Source organism: Corvus kubaryi, unplaced genomic scaffold (genome assembly GCF_017639235.1).
Source record: "Corvus kubaryi isolate FWS band 111438036 unplaced genomic scaffold, C.kubaryi_AGA036_p1.0 66, whole genome shotgun sequence".
Taxonomy (NCBI): Eukaryota; Metazoa; Chordata; class Aves; order Passeriformes; family Corvidae; genus Corvus; species Corvus kubaryi.
The window spans coordinates 11,273,798-11,289,016 of record NW_024582054.1 but is presented as its reverse complement, the minus strand read 5'-3'; the positions used below and the strand labels follow the sequence as shown (position 1 = coordinate 11,289,016).

The 15,219-nt window shown below is 40.1% G+C and overlaps 1 long non-coding RNA gene across 1 annotated transcript in view; it reads left to right on the top strand.

Annotated features, from left to right (window-relative positions):
• Positions 1 to 5,179, top strand: part of LOC121674027 — a 97,558-nt gene extending 92,379 nt beyond the window's left edge. Inside the window, exon 3 of the long non-coding RNA XR_006019409.1 lies at positions 1,533 to 5,179. This is a non-coding gene — a long non-coding RNA (uncharacterized LOC121674027). The remainder of the gene's footprint in view (positions 1 to 1,532) is intronic.
• The last annotated feature ends 10,040 nt before the right edge of the window (positions 5,180 to 15,219 follow it).

Sequence of the window (15,219 nt, the reverse complement as noted above, 5' to 3'; positions counted from 1 at the left end):
AACAGATAATAGTATAGGTGATAAAATAGTTATACATTCTATGTTGGTTTTAAAATGCAGGTATTTTGTGCATTTTGGAGCATGTAGCTTCCATAATTGAAGATATTTTGAATTAGTTGGTTAAGGTCAATCTCTAAGCTCATCCTTATCTTCACTCATGTGAGTAGTTTCAGAGAAATACCGTAGGAAATCCAGAGCCAGTCATTCCAGTGGTCATGCTGCTGGAAGCATAACAGAATGAGGGAGAGAGTCTTGCAATTATGGAGGAACAAGGAGGTTATGGCTTTCCTCTGTAATTCACCCAACAAATGCCAAGACCAGCATTAGGACTTGGGATTTGCCTCACACAGTGACCTTTGGGGTAAAGAAGATTAGTGAAAATTTTCAGAAATAATTCCTAATTTTAGAAGTTATGACTACCAGTAGCTTTCTCTGAAATTCATGGGAACAAAACTTGGGTAAGTTCTGGCCTTAACCCCTGTGTCTCTAAAACCATTCTGTGTGACAAGTAGAGGTTATGAAAAGTGAGAGGGATAGGGAGATATCGTGGGAGAAAGATACTTGGCACTGGCATTTGCTGCAGAGAAAAAAAAAAGGAAAAGAAAAAGGGACACAAATAGCAAGGAGCTGTTTGGGCTCAATAGAAGGGGAGCAGAGCAGTAAAAACATCATTTTGCAAATGGAACAAAATCCAGTCTGTCTCAACATAAATTTTCCAGGTACATTATGCAGCCTATAGAGAGCACTCTTATGGTAGAGCACCCTACATACTGTCTGGAGTGTAAAGTAATATTTAATTTGCATGCTATTTTATTTTACTTCATTTTTGACCCTTATATTGTTTTCATTAGTGTAGGGCTTTCATTATTTACTGAAAACCAGACTTCTTGTGAGTCAGACTTGCTGAGAGCATGGGAGTATGTATACCAAGGAAGTGTATCCCTTAGCAACAGAATGCAAGTTAGGGTTCTTCAAAACTTCTCTATTCATGTTTTCTTGCATTGTTGATAGGTCTTTTACAGAGAAATTGGCTCAGTCTTCATTTGGAGTGCTTTAGACCCAAATGTTAGTCAGGTTTAATGAGACAATTTTGGGAGTTTCATTTGCTGCCAGACAGTGAAAAACATGAACAGGGTTACATCAGTTGTTCCAAAGGCAGAGATCTTCTCAGGAAAAAGGTAAGGGGAAAGAATTATGTCACTATTTCTGTAGGTACGAGCTAATCTACTTAACAAACATATGAACTGTAGACACAGTACATTTTAATCTAGTTTGTCTTCATATTGTTTGCCTTAGTCAGGCTTTAGGCATTACGGAACAGGTTGCCCTATCAGATGTATCAGTTAAGTGATTTTACCCAGGAAGAATTTTAACATTACAGGAGTTAGACTTACAGCAAGTGGGTGTACTATCTTTCTGTTCCAGTGCCTCTTTTACTTCAAGCATACAGTGGCACGCAGATGGCAGTCAGAAGCAGGCATGCCATGAGCTCTCAGGTCTTACATCCTGACGTCCTGTGTGCCTTTCTTTAGGTGACCCACTGCGCTTGGCTCTCCATGGTTGTCACCACCACCATTCCACCATTCCTGAAGCTGATGGATCCTGGCAGCAAAGAACAAGAGACTGACTTTCCACTGGTGCCCATCTCCCAGAAAGTGGCCCAAGGCAAGTCAGAGCATTCCCACACATTTCCTGTGCAAGGCAGCAGTTGTTAGCATCCAGAACGCATACCTCAAGCTGCCCGGCTTTTGACATTGTGTGTTTCCACATTGATGATGGCTGATGAACCCCAGACCACAGCCTCCTATCCATATTTATTGCATCCATAAACCAGACTCTTAGGTACATGTTTAGTGAAAAATCCCCAGACAACTAGAAGGTAAGGATTGACTTTATTGTCCTCTGTGTATAATAAATCATGTCACAAAATCACTAAAGGCTAAACTGGCCAAGTAGTGCTGATAAGAATGAGAAAATTTGGAGAGGAAATATATTTCTCATAAATGGAAATAAAATTATTATTTTGTGTGCCTTTTCTTGTTGGTGGCATAATTCACTCCACTGGTTAATCATTTTCATTCTAAATAAACCCATTAAATTTTAAATGATAAAAAGCAATCCTAGTAAGCTAAAGAAGAACTGGTCTTTATCTAAGTATATTGCTTAGTTAAATGAAGTATGTTGCATTTTCTGACTTCAGAGCTTTCTTTAAGTGTCTTTTCTGTGTTGTTGACTCCGTGAATACTTAATTTATTTTCTGGCAGTGTTCCTGAAAGGAAAGTCAAGGAGCATCATCTCAATAAATAATTGTAGTTTGTTTTGGCAATATATTGTAGCAGCTCAAGTGGTCAGGTATTTTATTTTTTAACTGAAGCATCCTATAATCTTGGAGCCTCACCCAGAGCTTTCTGCCACTTTATATAATTTACCTGTTTCACTCTACTACCTGACCGTCTTTTGTAAATAATGCAGAGGACTTTTAGCTGAATGTTGCTGTTTCTGGTTTAAGATGTCTGTCTTAAAAGCCAGAAACCTAGCAGTAGAGTCATAGGATGGTTTGGCTTGGAAGGGATCGCAGAGATCATCTGGTTCTAACACCCTGGATTAGGAATATGTTTTTGTGGTACCCTGAGGAATGTGGCTCCTATACTCACAGGCATTATCTTTCTGGCATATCCGTAAGTGATTTCTGTGAAAAAACATATAAAAGTAATAAGAAAAGGAATGAACCTACAATCCCATGTATTCAGGTAGTTTTCTGTAAAAGAATCCTCCAAAAAATATCAGATTTGAGTAAGTCTTGAGCCAAAATACTGATTTGTAAATTTATTGCACCTACACTTGGAAAGAAATGTTTCCAGCAAAAATCACAAATCTTTTCTCTATCAAAACCCAGGTTTTTTTAATTGAAAAGTTTTCATTTAAAAAAGTAAGTATACTTTTTGGCTTATACTTGTGTCACTGTCATAATTACCTTTACAAGTAGGATATTTATTTTGGCGGCTGGGCCTGGGTTGCATTTTCGATTTTTTTCAAATCCCTGAGTTGGGAAACTGAATCTTATTTTTCCTGGAATACAGGGGGGAGGGTGGCAACAAGAATCAGTGTGTTAAGCCATTAGCCACCAACTGCTAGAGGACAAATATTGACAAGTGCAAAGGTTTGGTGGTCTTGCTTTTCTGCATGAATATCAGCGATCTATCACACAAAGCCTGCCTGTACTTCCAGGAGGTCCGTCCCTGCATAACATGATTATTGCAGTGTAGTAGGGAGGTAAATGTTAGACATGGGTAGTACAGCTTCCACTGAACCTTCGTTAGCCAACGTCCGCTTATATGGAGCTTTGCCTTGCAACACAAATATCCTACATAAACTTTATGGTTCTAAAATCAGCAAACTGCTCTCCTGAATAATACTTCCTCAGAAGGACAATCTTGTAAGTTCATATCTGATAATTTGATTGTGGATCTTAGGTCTCTCCTTTAAAAGATCACGTGCTCTGAGGGATGTCCCCCAGGAAGAATGCTGTAACTATTTTGTTCATATGCTAGGAATAGAATAACTGTGGGAACTGAGAAATTTTCAAAACTGAAGCACCCTGCAGTGAGATCTGTGAAATGGATGGTCATTGGGGTCTGAACTGGGATCTGTGAGCAGAGAAGTAGATGGTGGCCTCAAAAATCTTGTCTGAGAAAAGAAAAAAAATTGAAAACTTTCCACTGTTGTTCAGCCTGGCTAAGCTCCCTGAGCTTGCAACACTGAATCATTATATAAGATGAATCACTGGATACCATAGGCAGCTTCAAATCCTTATTGATGAGACCTGCTCAGAGCAAGGCTAGAAGCCCTGGTGTTGGAGATATCTGAAACCTGCGAGACAGGTACAGCCAAGGAAAGAAGTGTAATCTTGGTCCATCACACTGTATATCCTCAGCCAAATTGCATACTCGTAGGTTTTTTTCCTTGCTACACAGTGGGTTGAAGATCAAAATTTCTAAAAGACCCTGTATATTTACCTTGAAATGTGCCATTACACTTCAGATCTGTGCCCCTTCTGGTTATTCTAAATCTGTTCCACACTTTCAGGCTTGTCTCCCTGGGATTGCCCTTAGTTCACTGTTGGTTGTATCATGTGAGCACATTGCAGCAGGTTAGTTCCACCCAAAGGGGGATAAAAAACCCTACAAAACCTTCACAAGGTTTTAAACTGTAAAGCTTGCTAATGCTATTCCATCAGAAAAAAGCACAAGGACAAGGTTTCTCAGGTGGTGTGCTGGGATTATTTCTGAGACCCTCTGAGCAACGGTGATAGAGCAGTTTACTCATTGTCAGATGTCCCCTTTCTGAAGCAAAGACAGTAATACTTTTCTACCTCATCTATAACCCTAAGAGAGGGGCAATCTCAAGGATGAAATCTGAGACTTGCTGGCAAAATTCCTGCTCAGTGAGTAGAGTTTTGCTCCCCTGCTCTGGTTTTGCAGTGGATAAATTCTTAGAGTTGCACACATGTTCCTACAATTACATGCATGCCTTGCCATAGCAATGTTACCAATACCTGGCAGTATGAAGATGATACATTCCTCAGGAACAAAACCAGCATATGGATAAGTAGTGTATTGCTAGAAAAGAGACCACCAGCACTGAGATCACTTCATTATCCAAGTCACATTCTCCCAGTGGAATTCCCGCTGTACAAAATGATTTTCAAGGAAAGCTCTGTGCAGCCTCAGCAAACTTCATTTTCAAAATGACACTTGTGACTGAGCGGTTTGCAAATGAAAGCAAGCAGAAAACTAAGTCTCACTCACTTTGCTTACCTGTTACATTACAGTCAGTTTTGCCCTTTTTCCTTCATTTTCTGTTGGGCAATCAGTTTCTTGGGAAGTTTTGTGATTTTTTAAAGACATGATACCATGTCTTGCTATTTATAACTGCTCTGGCTTGTGAAAGCAGAGGATTTATCTGAGAACACAGAGACTGATGAAACTATTTGTTGATCATAGGGTGGTTATAGGGACAGTGGAAATGTCCTTCTTTCCACTGCAATGTGTAGATTTCCAGACCTGCAGAGGACACAGGGCATTGTGAAAGGAGACTGTAAGAGCACGGAATGAAAAGAGCTGTATAGACAATGCACAGTATGGATCACATAATCTATTCAGGTTAAAGCAGCTATAAACAGATCAGATCTTGAAGCTAAGGTAAACAGCCACCAGCAGCTATTGGTTGGACGTGGGTCAGATGGTAACAGCTAGGGAGAGCTTGGATCTGTTTAGCCATGGTTTAGCTCTTTGGCTCTGCCCTGCAGCAGGGAGAGGCAATGGGTGATCTCCTGAGGTCCTTCCCTGCCCTTGTTTCTGTGATTCCAAAAGCTACATGTAAATAGTTCATGCTGAACTCAAAAAGCCATCAGGAGAAAGATAATGGCTATGACAAGACCATTCATAGCTCATATACTTGTTTTTATTAGCATAACTACACCAAAGATAAAATAGAGTCAATGATGCAGAGCTGTATTTGAAAGTCTCACAATTATTTGCTGTGTTAGTGAGATGATGGGATAAACACAGAAATGGATGCACTTACATAAAAGATATGAAATAGAAAGATACTGAAATGAAAAACTGCCATCTTGTTAGTTTAGCTGCTTTCCATACCAGTATCAAAATGACCTATAAAAGCAGCACTACTAATCCCTTCACTGCTTGGGCTCTCAAGTTCCACAAAATAAGCTTGTCATGAAGTAGTTATTACCTGTTACTGCTCTTGTATCATTGTGGAAAACAGCAGTCACGTTGAACTAAAATGTGAGTAGAAATGCTGGTTGCTGTAATGCCCATTCGAGTAATGGTATATGACAGAACAAGGAATTCTTGTTATTTGCTGACTTTTATGCGTCAATAAATATTAAGACAACTGGCACCCAGTGCTATGCCCCATAGCATATCTTACCAAAAGTGGACAACACAGAACATATATCTGCAAAACAAGGTGTCTTATGAATATAAGGCACACCTCTAATGCTGAACAGGGCTTGACTGGACTAGTACCTGCATGGAAAATCCATTAAAACTTCTGTGTACAGGAATATTTGTCTACTCTGAACGAGACTCCCAGGTGTAGTGGTTGAACATTATTTATCCTACTGCATGGATACTCTACTCAGAATGAAAGTAAGTTAATACAATTTCTTCTCTTAGGGCCAGATTCAAGTAGGGGTTTAGGAGTAGCCTGAGTTATCCCAAGATCTGTGACCCGAGTGTAAGGAGCATTACTTGCTAGGCAGAGATATCTTTCATTTCACATGTAGGACAAAAAAGGTTTGGACTCCTCGTAATTTTAGCCATTTGTTTTACAAGTAGTTGCCCTGGCAAAATTCCAATTAGCAGTAAAGGTGAACTTAAGGAAGAGGGAAAGGGGACTTGGAAGACATGAAGGATGCCCTCTTGTGAAGACTGTAGATATCTTGAATTTAATTCTCTGCTTAACATAGCTTCCCTTTGTCACCTTGGCATATCGGAGTTTCTGTTTTCTTTCCCTGGATTTTAAAGAAAAAAGAAGGATTGGTGACTGGGGGTGGGGAATAAATCTACTTTTCAGAGAGCAATCCTCTAAAGGCATCTTCAAGAATGCCAGATTTTTGGAGGTTCTGTTGTGAGAAAGATGGTAGTGCAGAGATGATAGTGGAAGTGGAAAGAAAACAAATGACTAATGGAGCAGTGTGGCTAGATAACTCTATGAACTGTATTAAGGATAGAGATAAAAAGTCTACAGAGAAGAGACTATAGAATTTGACAGCTGACTGCTTGAGGTCCTAAATGATAGTAGAGTTCATATCATAGAGTTCAGTGAGCATGCTGGATCTGTCTCTTCCTCTGCCTTTCATAGCTCTGGAACTAATTTTACATATTAAATGAAGTACTTTGTTGACCCAGTATGTCTGGCACAGAATTTGTAAATTCATCCTTTTTATTTCAGTCAGGTGTGACTGGGTGAACAACCTCTATAACTTATAAAAGAAATGACATGAATAATTCTTCCTTGGAATAAGGTCAATGTTATCCTCATGTGACTTGAGCTATGTGGAACGAACAAAGACCTACATCAACCAGGTGCTACTAGCAACTCTGGGTGCAGACATATTTTGTCTTAAGTCTCAGCTAATAATTAAAGAGTCATTATGATTATCTCATTTTTTTCAAGAAAACAATATTCTTCAAAGAAATGTCTTTCAGCATCAAATTCACCGTTGGGTGAAAGAAATTTTGTCATTACAAAGCAACTTTCACATTATGCCCTAGTGCACATTTACTAAAAAGTTTCTATTATTCATATTCTGCTTGGTCTTTGTCACCATAAGCCTAATCTTTTCTTGTCATATTGAAATGCAGTTTATGGAATTTTTGTTTGTTTTCTGTTTCTTTATGTAAATCTGACTTACCATTTCAGTATATAACATAACTGATTTACTATTGTCAACTACCTTTGCTATACATACAATATTTTCAATGTAAAAAAAGTGGTAATAGTGGATGCAGCCTGCTGCTGTTTTCAGAGAGCATCAGAAGGGAATGTTTTGGGTTTTTTAAATATACAATCTCAATCTAGTTTAATTTATGTGGAAAGCTTATTTTGTCCTTACCACAAAAAGAAATGGACAATTCTGTAGAAGATTTTTTCTACAGGACGGTGGAATAGCACCAGTGGCCATAAAATAGCAAAATGCAGTACATCCTGCTAGTAGAAAATGACAGTATCTTTAACAAAATGAACTTGCATAGATTTTTCTTTGATTGTTGAAAGTATCCTGCCTTAAACAGGAGGCAATCTCTTTGGAAATGCTTAAGTCACCAGTTTCACTGCCATTTTATACTTCTGCTTACTGTCAATAGGAGTTCACATTCTGCACCATGTCTATCTAAATCTGCTTAGAGAAAGGAATGATAAGTCAGGTGTATTGCATTGGAAAAGCTACATTATTTTCTTCTGCTTTTCCTTACTTAACTGTAACTGTTCTCAGCACAAATTAAATAGCAGTGGTAGGAAAACTTGTCTTTTTCATATACACTGATTTATCAGTTCTATGTATAATATTAAATCCATGCTACACAATTTTATAAACATGCCACCAGCTTCATAAACACAGGCCTTTAAAAATTGCTTGTGGAAAACTTATGATCTGCTACTGAATGACATTCAAAGGTTCTGCTAGGTAAGTATAAGGCATCACGAGGCTTTGCATGAAAGAGCAGGAAACAGTATTCTATAGGTTTGTGAACCTTCTCAGGTTACCCAAGAGAAGCCATCTAAAATACTGGCTGGTCTGGAAAAGGTGTGGAGTAATTGGTACTGCTGTGTTATGGGAACCACTTTCTATAACTCCCAGATTGCCTTCATATCATCATACTTGATTATTCTGTGTGATTACAAAGACTGGGTAAAAGAAAGCAGGTGAAGATGTGGGTTGCTCATGTCACAATATTTGTTGTTAAACTGTTCTCATAATTGGAATCTGGCACAGGTCATAGAAGAATGTATTTGAGTAATCTTTTTTATTTATTATTAATTTACTTGTCTTTTGCCCTGGTTATGTAAATACAACTAAAATCAATTCTTTTTAAATTCTGTCTCCCAGTGGTGGGCTGCTATTTCCGGTGACAGTAATGAATTTATTTTTATTTTAAGTCTAGCAGATTGCACAGCTCTGGTTTTACTTAACAGTCTTTATAAGCATAGCTACAGCCATTAACAGCAGATTTCTGCCCTTGTATTTTAAAGGCACGGAATTCTGGCCAAACTCAGCAGTCATAGCATCAAGAAATCATACAAGTAGTTTGGCTGGAAAAGACCTTTAAGATCCCTTCAGTGATGTGGGAATATGACTAAAAGTCAATTTCTTTTCCATTGAAAATAGGTCAGGAGATTAAAAAGGGTTGAACAAGAAAGATATTGACATGGGTTGAAAAGAAAATTCTAGATATAATAATTTATAAAACTGAAGTGGGATACATTTGATTTTAGGGAACTGCAGTGAACTAGATCCTTTGAACATTTTAATTTGTATAAGACAGTTTGTATAAACTGACTCCTTTGAAGATGTGGGAATTAAATTTACGCATAAGCTCTGTTTTTCTGATGAATTCAATCAATGTATTTTCCTTAAAGCCAGTGATCTTTTTTAACACTTCTCCTTCTGGTGACAGAAAATATTTTAATGATTGGAGAATTAGAAATGAAAAACTGACTTAATGTCTTTTTCTTTCCTAGCGAAGCTACTGCTCTCCTAAATAAACTGGTCTGCATTTTCCAGGGTCCTGCCTCCACAGTCCAGTGGCAGGCAGTAAAAATGGAACTTCCACACCCTAACTCTATTTAGACTGGTTTTCCAGAAAAGCAACTTAGTCTGATCTCTGAATTTAACCTCACATCTAAGCAATGCAGCATACTGAAACCATTGGCTCTTTAGCTCTAAACTTAGTGATCAGAAATTCTCTAGATTATTTTTGCATTCCAGGGCTGCTGCCACACAAGGTTCATGGGGATGTGAGGAAGATTCAAGATGCTAGACAAACATATATATATATATATATATATATGTAAATTAAATTATTCCCCAAACTATCTGGTGAACTAACATTTTCTTCTAACATCACTAATTAGGTCTTGAAAAAATTCTGTGGTGTCACAGATGTTACTGCAGAGGAAACCATGCTGGCAAGCAAGGAGGAAATAGTAAGAGTGCTTTTGTTAATTTAACAGAATAGAAGGCTTAACCCTTTTAGTGTTAGAAGAGGGGCAGGATACGGTGTTTTATATGAAATATTTTCATCCATTTAAAGGTGCTAGTGCTTTTACCCTGGAAAGAGTTTTGGCACAGACTAACTGGGCAATTCACATATGCTTCCTTTCATTATGTTCCCAGGTATAAATGGCACTGTACCATAAAGATTAATTTTTGATTAGCAGAAGGACAACATATCAGAGGTTCTTTGGAGTAATCTGGCTTCAGTCTGTACTGATAAAATGCAGAGGGAAGTCTAGCTCCACAGACCATAGAGAAAAAAATACCTTTGATACAAGTAAAAAATAGTAATGGAATGTCATTTTCAAAAGAATATGCAAGCAATTCTGATGGCTACCCAGCCAGTCTTGTCTGTTCTCAGAAACGCTGAACAGCAGAAGGCCTGAGGATGAAATGGACCTCTGAAGGTCATGTGGCCCAACCCTCTGCTCAAGCAGGGCCACCTAGTGCTGGTTGCCCCAGACCATGTCCAGTCAGGGTTTGAATATCTCCAAGGATGGAGACTCTGCAACCTCTCTGGGTAACCTGTGCCAATGCTCAATCACCATCACAGTATAAAAAGTTCCCTTATGTTCAGATGGACCCTCCTGTGTTTCATTTTGTGCCCATTGCATCTGCTTCTGTCACTTGGCACCACTGAAAGGAGTCTGGCTCTGTCCTCTTTACACCATCCCTCCAGGTATTTGTGCACATTGATGAGATGCACCCAAGCCTTATCTTCTTCAGGCCTAACAGCCACAGCTCTTTCAGCATTTCCTCTGGAGAGATGCTCCAGTTCCTTCATCATCTTTGTGGCCCTTCACTGGACTGTCTCCAGTATGTTCATGTCTCTCTGATACCGGGCAGTCCAAAACTGGATCCAGTATTCCAGGTGCCTCATCAGTCCTGAGTAGAGGGGAAGGATCACCTCCCATTGCCTTTCTCTTCTGTTTTCTTTCTCAGACTAGGATCAAGGGCAAAGTACTTTCCAACATCTTACCCAAAATAGGTAAAAGATACTTATAAAACTTCTTTTCAAACTCCTGGGGAAATAAAAAATTTAATAACTGTAGATTATAACTGGAGTAGCCCTTGGGAAGTATCATCTGCCCATAGGCATAGCAGAAACCATTGAACTTTCACAGTGGTCCTTCCTAGTTTAATCCCTAGTTTGGGTCAAGATAGAGGATGTTGGAATGTTTCTGATGGTCGCTTCAAATGGTGAAAATTTTGTTTCTGCATTGAGTAAGTTATTCCCTTTGCTGTGCCCCTTACTGGTAATCTGAAATTGAAGCTTTGGCTTCTAGCCATTGGATTGTTCTCTATGTTTGTATACCAAAGTAAAGACTTGTCTCCCTGTGAAGTAATACAGTCTCCTTGGGCTCCATATAAAGCAGGTGTTTTTCCATTCCTATGATTCTCTTTAGGAACCTTTCCATTTTTCTTTTACATTTTCTTTAGGAATGACCTAAATAGGAATAGGACACTGGACTGTACAATTCCAGTCATGGTCTGTCTGCTGTGGTGTGTGGTGGCATCAGATACACCTGTATTAGTACAAGCCAGATATTAATGCGTCTTTCAGAATTTGCACATAAGTTAGCTAAAAATGCAACTATTGAGGCACAAGGTGGTTGATTTTGCTCACCCAAAAAGTGTTAACGGTGGAGTGGCTGACTCTGAGCCCTGTTATGTCCCAGGTCTGCTCTCTACATGGCAGTGTGGAAGTTCACCACATGTGAATAACTAATGTCCTTGATCTTGCTGCAGCTGTGTCCATTAGAGAGGTCAGCAGTGTGGCCACTCTGGGCATCAGGGTCCTGGGAGCAGCTGGGAGCAGGCAGGGCAGGACACCCCAGACAGGGCCATCCCACTGTCCCCAGCCAGGGTCTGGGACAGGCTGGGAAGCAAAGGGGACAGGGCTGTGGCCAGGCTGAGATGTCACCCTGTGGATGGGGGCCAGGATTAAGCCTAGTGAGGGGAACCAGTGTTGGGGAAGATGAAACAGGAAAGCCTTATAAATATGATTGCCTGACAAAAGATTTTGGGAATATGAAAAATATAAGCGACATTGAAATGAAAGCCGCTTTTGAAATACCAAGTCTTAGTTACTGAACAACTGGAAAACAATGGTATGGCCGACTGAAGGTAATCCCCTCTTGATTGAACAATACCCTCTGCTTGCAGGCAGGTCCAAGGGTCAGAGCAGACCCTACTAGCTCAGCAGAAGGAGTCCAAAGAGTAGTTTTTAGAAGTTAAGATGTAACACTCTATGGTAATATAAGAACTCTTATAGGCTGTATGTAAATGCTATAGGATTTGTATCTTGTATTAGATTGGTTAGTGACAATTAGAATATTCAGTATAGAAGATGATTTATTGTATTGTAACCAGGACTTCAGTATTCCACTCTTACACACTCTTACTACTTCTTCTTCACTCTCATTCCTCTCTTACTCTTCGCACACTCTTACACTCTCTCTGTCTTACTCTTACTCTCTCTCTCTCTCTCTCCTTACTTACTCGCTTACTCTCTTGCTCTCTTGGGCCTGCTCAGAGCTGCCAGCTGCAGCTCTAAGCAGTGCCCCTATACCCACGCCCTTTGCAATAAACCGCATGTTCCAAGATCTGCTTATAGAGATCTCTCGTCACCGACCGTCTGTCTTCGTCTACGCCCGGTCCAGACTGAACCCAAAGCTCTTACAAACCAGGATCAGACAGCCCTGGTATGGTCAGGCTCAGGTGGGAAGCAAATGGTAGAGACTTGGCTCAAAGCAACTCCCACGGAAAGGGAGGTCAGCCCTTGCTGAAGTTCCCAGGAGTGCTGCCTGGCCCCACAGCCGCCAAAGGGACCCTGCACCCTGCAGCCAGTCCTCTGGGAGCAGGGATGGTCTTGAGGCCCTGTCAGTATACCAGCTCTCCTCATAATAGGGGGAGGTGAGGTTCAAACACTGGCTTTTGCTTTGTTTAAGCTATTATTTGTCTCATTCCTGAGCCAATCACCACCTGCATGGATGAAGGCTGAATAGGTAAGTACTTTCCTATTGTTAGATCAGCATACATGCTGCTGTAATGGGAAGGACTCTGGAAGTTTTTATGGCCAAGTGTGGAGAACGTGCCTGAGAGGAATAAAGCATAACTGCTTGTGAGTGCTGTGTTTTCAAGGCAGATGAACAATTTGGTGAATCTGGTTATTATATGAATGAAACGCAATAAAATGAAAAACGCCGGGTGCATAATGTCCTTGGAGCTGTAGATTTTCAGCAAGAAAATGTAAGGGGAGACCAGAGTTCCCACAAGCACTCATTCCAAGTTCCCCATTGATTGTGGGTGCTGTTTTCAGACATCCTCACCCACCTGCCAGGGAGATAACCAGGAGCTAGTTAGCAGGTTACTGGGAATGCCTCAGTACCATCAGCCTGGGGTGGAAAAGAGCATTAGGCAATTCAGGAAGCATTTGACAGAGCTATTAGTAAGGACTTTTCCCTCCCCTAATCACCTAGTTGATATTCATGATACTAATCAAGATACAGCTGTCCCTGCTTGTCTCTCTTCCAGTCTGATGAAATGCAGTGCTCTCTTCCTGCTAAGGGAGACAAGTAGCAGGTGATCACAGAGGGTGTGGAGCTGCTCTGCAAAAAGTCAACAGGCAAGTGGATATGGCTTGTAATATGGCTTAAGTTCAACAAGGAAAATACACGAGACTACCTCCCCTGTTTAGTTTTTGGTACATAAAATTTGTGAAGTTCGCTTTCGGCATGTGGGTGTACTGCCATTTTGGGTGGTGATGGGGAATGCAGCACTAATTTGGGAGTAGGTGATCATGATATAAAAGTGATTGTAAGGCTGCACCCTGGTGCTTATCTCTACTCTATTGTTCATCTCCTATCTATTGTTATGGTTATCACCTACAATAAAAGGGCATTGATTTACAAAACACTTGAACTTTATTAACAAGACATTGTTGTAAGATGATGAAGTCAATTGAGAGTTCCACAGAAGTAGGAGGAGGTGACTTGGTAGAGTGTGATGTATGTATTTGCTGTTAGCAGTGACTTGCATGTCTGGCTCTTACAGGTCTGGGCTTATATTTCCTGCTGTTGCCAGCGTATTCCCTACTGTAGATTTCAGTAGTTCTGTCTTGTGTTTCCTTGTCCAGATTGCATCCAGATGCATGTCTTTCAGTATTTTTTTGCCATTCCAGCTGGATGGCCATACTAGATTGGAGAAGAAATCCAGTTACTTACCACTGTCCTTGTGAAGCACTAGATACTGTAGGATTTACCACTTCTGTTGGTGTTTTGTTGGCCTCTGGACATAAGATTACAAAACATATACTCACCACTCTTTTTTCCCCCCTCTCCTGTGGTTCCAATTCTGGTCAATTTCTTGACCAGAAATTTTTCAGAGGGGTAGTAAGAGATTGCAGAAATTTACTTCTTGAGGTCATGGGTGAACTGGAAAAACAAAGAACAGATAATTGTTCCTAGTTGTTTTATTTTCCCACTTAAGAACATGTATTTAAACCTTTATTAGAGTCTTGAAGCAAACACTCCATTTAAGGCCTTGGGTGTTGAGTATTTTTTTATTTACTGTGCAAGATCAGCATATTGTAAAACTCCTGGGAACACAGATCTAAGGGGACAGGGAAGGGTAAGCAGAAGTATTTAGTGAAGGATGTTAAACTATTCCAGACAGAATCCTTGAGGGAATATCTTTCAAGAAAATCCCTAAGTGGCAAGACACAAGCTGGGAAAATATTAACCCAATATATTTTACCGCCATCTGAGAAGAGCTGATGGAATAATACAAGGAACATCTTCCTTTCTTGCCACATTCAGTTTCCTCCTGTGTGCAGTGCTGACAAAATGTTAAGTGTCTGATGAAATAGTGCCTTTACATGAGTGCTAACAGGTTTCCATAGCTATAAATTACAGGGCTGAGTGTGGCTACCTTCAGTGAGTTGTTAGAGGCTTCTGCCAAGTGGCTTCTGTAGCTCCCTCCCCTCTCCCTCTCCAGTAGTGTGGTTCATCACCCTGTGTCTGCACTGGGGGATCAGAGCAGACCCCCAGTGGCTGAGAAGCTCCTTAGAGCACTGTAACATTATCCAGTAGATGATGCCGCTACTTCCCATGCCCTACATAAATACTGCCTTTGCAGTACTTCTATCGTGTGCTAAGACAGACAGAGTGTGACCTGAAACATGCATGGCACAATCCACTACTAAGTCTGTGTCTGAGCAAAACAGGGGGGGTTTCTGATGCACACACAAGACAAGTTTACTTATCTGTGACTGAGTTTATAGTAGAAAAAAAAATCCTGTTCTACTTAAAAACCATGTATATTATCTGGGAAATAATGTAAGGGAATTTCTGTAAGCTCTCTTAGATGTTTTCTCCCTTATCTGCTTAAATGTGTGCACCACATTTCACACCACA